Source organism: Podarcis liolepis, assembly GCF_965112155.1.
Source record: "Podarcis liolepis genome assembly, chromosome: 2".
NCBI lineage: Eukaryota > Metazoa > Chordata > Lepidosauria > Squamata > Lacertidae > Podarcis > Podarcis liolepis.
The window spans coordinates 19,150,627-19,156,229 of record NC_139555.1 but is presented as its reverse complement, the minus strand read 5'-3'; the positions used below and the strand labels follow the sequence as shown (position 1 = coordinate 19,156,229).

General features: G+C 46.4%; 1 long non-coding RNA gene across 1 annotated transcript; it reads left to right on the top strand.

The window, feature by feature from the left end:
- Positions 1 to 1,758: 1,758 nt before the first annotated feature.
- LOC310700767 lies at positions 1,759 to 4,882 on the top strand. Its single transcript, XR_014522805.1, has 2 exons — positions 1,759 to 1,927; positions 4,542 to 4,882. It is a non-coding gene; the product is annotated as an uncharacterized lncRNA (long non-coding RNA).
- Positions 4,883 to 5,603: the final 721 nt, after the last annotated feature.

Genomic DNA, 5,603 nt, shown 5'->3' with positions numbered 1-5,603 from the left:
CTTTGAATTGTGCTCAGAAACGTACTGGGAGCCAGTGTAGGTCTTTCAAGATCGGTGTTATGTGGTCTTGGCGGCCGCTCCCAGTCACCAGTCTCACTGCCACATTCTGGATTAGTTGTAGTTTCCAGGTCACCTTCAAAGGTAGCCCCACTCGCTTTCAGGCCGAGGGAGCCGGCGTTTGCCCACAGACAGCTTTCCGGGTCATGTGGCCAGCATGACTAAATGACTTCTGGCACAACAGAACACCGTGACGGAAACCAGAGTGAATGGAAATGCCGTTTACCTTCCCGCCACAGTGGTACCTATTTATCTACTTGCACTGGTATGCTTTTGAACTGCTAGGTTGGCAGGAGCTCGGACGGAGCAACAGGAGCTCACCCCGTCGCAGGGATTCCTAAGGACTCCCTGCTTCTCCCTGGCTGCAGCCTTTGCTTTGGACTTGCCTCCTCTCACCCCCACCCAGAACCGTAGCTGGGGGGGACAGACTAGTCAGGTTTTTTGTTCCAGGTGAAGCGTCCAGAGGGGCAAAATTGAGGATCCCACACTGTGTGTTTGTATCTTTGAAAGAAAGCCTTGTTTTGCCCCTGCTCCCATCAACTTACTTTCAGAACCTCCACCCTCCCAAGACTAGGCAGGAGCTGGTTTTGACCCAAACCCCTGCCAGCAGCATGAGCAGCTTCTCCTCATTGCAAGCCACGCTCTGAAATCCCCCTTTCAGGAGGCTCTGGGCTAGAATCCAGCCCACGGTTAGCCAACTGCTGGCAGTACTGTTGTAAGAGCCCCAGTCGCCTGCGAGATGTGCATCTGTGTGATGCAACAAAGAAAGTGAACTCCGTCCCATCTACGTAAATCTACTCTGCGGGGATGTGGAGGGATTAAATCGTGCTCTACGCTCATTAGGAACCCTCCTGGCTCAAGATGGTCTCGGCAGGAGGCACGGAATGAAAAAGCTTGCTTGAGCAAGAGGCAGAGATTGAAACCGCAGTCCCGTTCAGACCAAAAGCAGCTGGCTCTTGTTTTTGATTCTGCTATCTAGAAAGATGAAGAAGGGGGAAAGACGGCCTCCTTTCATGCAGAGGACATAAAGACCTCCAGGTGTCCAGCCATAAACATCTCTGAATTGGGTCACTTCAGAGCAGAATTTCCTCTTCTCTGGTAGTAACCATAGTGCCCTCCTGAAATTGTCAAAACTAGATCAAGGGAAGTAATAGTGCCACTGTATTCTGCTCTGGTCAGACCACACCTGGAGTACTGTGTCCAGTTCTGGGCACCACAATTCAAGAAGGACACTGACAAACTGGAACGTGTCCAGAGGAGGGCAACCAAAATGGTCAAAGGTCTGGAAACGATGCCTTATGAGGAACGGCTAAGGGAGCTGGGCATGTTTAGCCTGCAGAAGAGGAGGTTAAGGGGTGATATGATAGCCATGTTCAAATATATAAAAGGATGTCACATAGAGGAGGGAGAAGGGTTGTTTTCTGCTGCTCCAGAGAAGCGGACACGGAGCAATGGATCCAAACTACAAGAAAGAAGATTCCACCTAAACATTCGGAAGAACTTCCTGACAGTAAGAGCTGTTTGGCAGTGGAATTTGCTGCCAAGGAGTGTGGTGGAGTCTCCTTCTTTGGAGGTCTTTAAGCAGAGGCTTGACAACCATATGTCAGGAGTGCTCTGATGGTGTTTCCTGCTTGGCAGGGGGTTGGACTCAATGGCCCTTGTGGTCTCTTCCAACTCTATGATTCTATGATTCTATGGTGGGAGGCACGATGTCAGCTGCTTGTGATCTTTGGAAACTAAAATAATGAGAGGCTATTCCAAATTTCAATTTGTGGTGACACTAGAACTCTTTCAGTGGATGAACTTTTATATTGTGGGTGGACAAGTGATGGTTTATGGGTGGCATAGCAAAGGAAACAAATAAGGGCGTGTTGGCTCTAGGTCAGGGGTCGACAACATGGTGGAGAGTTGGTTTCCCCTTCTCACAAAGTATTTTTCTTGTAAAAAAAAAAAGAGAGAGAGACCCCCCTCCCCAATATCATGTTTTATACATAAATAGCTAGAAAAATGCAACCTGTGCTGCTGTTAGAAGTAGTACGACACACGCAACACGCTGGTGATTAATATACACTGAACAATAATTATACATACTTTATCAACCTTCTGAGAAAAATACAAAACATTAAACAAAGCCACAAAGACTTGCAAACTACCCAGCCTAAAATGAACTTATAATGTCTGGTTTCAATAGATTTTTCAAATGCTTAACTCAGTCTTTTAGATAAGTTCATGAAGATACCAACAAAAGGTACCGTAAGTTCAGTGATATTCACAATACAGTGGTACCTCGGGTTAAGAACTTAATTCGTTCTGGAGGCTCGTTCTTAACCTGAAACTGTTCTTAACCTGAAGCACCACTTTAGCTAATGGGGCCTCCAGCTGCCGCCACTGTTCTCATCCTGAAGCAAAGTTCTTACCCCGAGGTACTATTTCTGGGTTAGCAGAGTCTGTAACCTAAAGCGTCTGTAACCTGAGGTACCACTGTACCGAAGATGCTAAGCAAATCAGTCTCTTAAGCTTAAGCCAAGAAAGAGTATTCTCTATAACACTGAATATCAATATATGTATCAAGACTTTGAGATTAGACCACTGAAGAAGCCGGGAAAACTATCTTGGGAGTGTGCTACCTGCACGCCCCAGTAAAAGGGCCCCATCGGGGGTGAACAGCAGCCTTTTGATTACTTGGACTGCCAGGGCGAAACAGGTGCAAAACACCGGCACCCTGTCTTATACATAAATAGGGCAGGTATGTGCATAAATTGATGCTTTTGAATTATGGTGCTGGAGGAGACTCTTAAGAGTCCCATGGACTGCAAGAAGATCAAACCTATCCATTCTTAGGCAAATCAGCCCTGAGTGCTCACTGGAAGGACAGATCCTGGGCTGCATCAATAGGAGTATAGCATCTAGATCAAGGGAAGTAATAGTGCCACTGTATTCTGCTCTGGTCAGACCTCACCTGGAGTACTGTGTCCAGTTCTGGGAACCACAGTTCAAGAAGGGCACTGACAAACTGGAACGTGTCCAGAGGAGGGCAACCAAAATGGTCAAATGGTCAAAGGCCTGGAAACAATGCCTTATGAGGAACGGCTAAGGGAGCTGGGCATGTTTAGCCTGGAGAAGAGGAAGTTAAGGGGTGATATGATAGCCATGTTCAAATATATAAAAGGATGCCATATAGAGGAGGGAGAAAGGTTGTTTTCTGCTGCTCCAGAGAAGCGGACACGGAGCAATGGATCCAAACTACAAGAAAGAAGATTCCACCTAAGCATTAGGAAGAACTTCCTGACAGTAAGAGCTGTTCGACAGTGGAATTTTCTGCCAAGGAGTGTGGTGGAGTCTCCTTCTTTGGAGGTCTTTAAGCAGAGGCTTGACAACCATATGTCAGGATTGCTCTGATGGTGTTTCCTGCTTGGCAGGGGGTTGGACTCGATGGCCCTTGTGGTCTATTCCAACTCTATGATTCTATGATTCTATTCTATGATTCTATCCTGAAGCTGAGGCTCCAATACTTTGGCCACCTCATGAGAAGAGAAGACTCCCTAGAAAAGACCCTGATGTTGGGAAAGATGGAGGGCGCAAGGAGAAGGGGACGACAGAGGACGAGATGGTTGGACAGTGTTCTTGAAGCTACCAACATGAGTTTGACTAAACTGCAGGAGGCAGTGGAAGACAGGAGTGCCTGCCGTGCTCTGGTCCATGGGGTCACGAAGGGTCGGACATGTCTAAACAACAACCACAATGTGCATAAATGCACATGGCTGCCCAGTCACCTCTAGATTTAGCTCGAAAGGCCAATTGAAAACAGGGTGATCTTCTTCCCATAAGACATCTTCAAAGGCCTGGTCTACACCTGAGAATGGGCTGGTGGATCCGCTGGGCTAAAAATGGATTGTACCACTTCAGCAGGCAGGTAGGGGCACGTCATTTTGGAATGCTCCAAGCTCCTGGCAAGTAGAAAGCTATCAGCCCTATGAGTGGGCTTGACTAAAACCTCCTGGTGCGTTAGTTGCAATCTTAACAAAGAAGCATTCAGAAATGGCATCTCCTATCTCCTGACCTTGTACTCCAAAGTCGTACTCTATAAGCTAAGTATTCTACCACTTGGTTCTGCTGCAAGCATAAACCAGATGCTATAGACTGTTTTCTGCCCTCCCGATGTTTTGTCTTTTGGTTTGACTCCACCAAGCAAACCGTAAGTGGCAGGTCAAGAAGAACCCTTGGTTTCAGCTTGTGCTTTTTAGGCTTAGCCCCAGGTAGCATGACAGGAACTAGGGAGAAACAAAGTAGAAATTATTTTTGCTCTGGGTACCCACACACTTGCTTATTCTCAAAAAGCCATAGTTTGCCTTAGCGTTACATGCAAACCAGGCCAGTGTGTCCAATGGGGTTTCCTTCCAGATAAACGTACCTAGGACTGCAGCCTTGAAAGAAACAAAAACACAACAAATTGAGATCTCTTGCCTACAAAACTAGCTTCAAAGGTAAGTCTCACTCATATATCTTTTCCTCAAGCAGGAGGGCTTCAGGATCAGGCCCTTAGACTGCACTGATGGAAAATGTTAAGGTGTGCCAGATCTGGCTACAAAGGGTCACACAAGTGGATAACAATGATGTAATGGGAAGTTTTGTCTCTCTCTCTCTCTCTCTCTCACACACACACACACACGATGAGAGAAGTGTTTGTTTTGGAGCATCCCTCCTATCTATCACTGGATAAGGCGAAAAGAGTCATCTGTTTAGCAATTTGCAAACAGGAAGCAGAATTATCACACCCACAGCTTGACAACCACATCTCAGAAGCATGCGTTGGGAGAGAATAAGGGGGGAAAAGCTTGCAGGCTCAACCCTGTCTTGAAAACAGTGCCTATTATCATTCAGTGGAGAAGAAGGCATGGCTGCTGAGATGTCTTGAACTTCTGGGGATGAGCAAAAACATTCTCTCCTAAAATTAATTGCTTTGATTATGCAGACATCGGTGAAGATCAAGAAGGGCTTCCTTCAACTGTCTTTGCTTAACAAGGACCGATTCACACAAACCAGAGGAACATTCTGAGAAGAATGCAGGTGGGACAGATGGTTGCTACGATGCACTCGTGGTGCTAGTGCCTTCCCATGAGCACAATTTGCAGCTTAACTTCATATATTACTATGTCATCATTCAGGCTGGTTCCAAAATTTGCACCAGTGAGCTAAATGTGGGCTGAGGGCAGGGCCGGATTTAGGTTTGATGAGGCCCTCAGTTACTGAAGGTAATGGGGTCCTTTATATAGCAGGCGGGGCCCATTACTTGCATCATAGGAGCCTACACAACACAAAACACTGTTGCTGTATGTAGGTTTTATTTTATTTCTTTTTTATCTTATATTTTGGAAATGTACATCCAGTTGTTTTTTCCTTTAATTTTTTTTGGGGGCCCCCAAAAGAGTGGGGCCCTAAGCTATAGCTTGTTTAGCTTATATGTAAATCTGACACTGGTTGTCTCCCTCTGCCCAATGGCTGTGCAGGCTCTGCAAACACATTTTGGCATGTTTTATGAAAGGCCA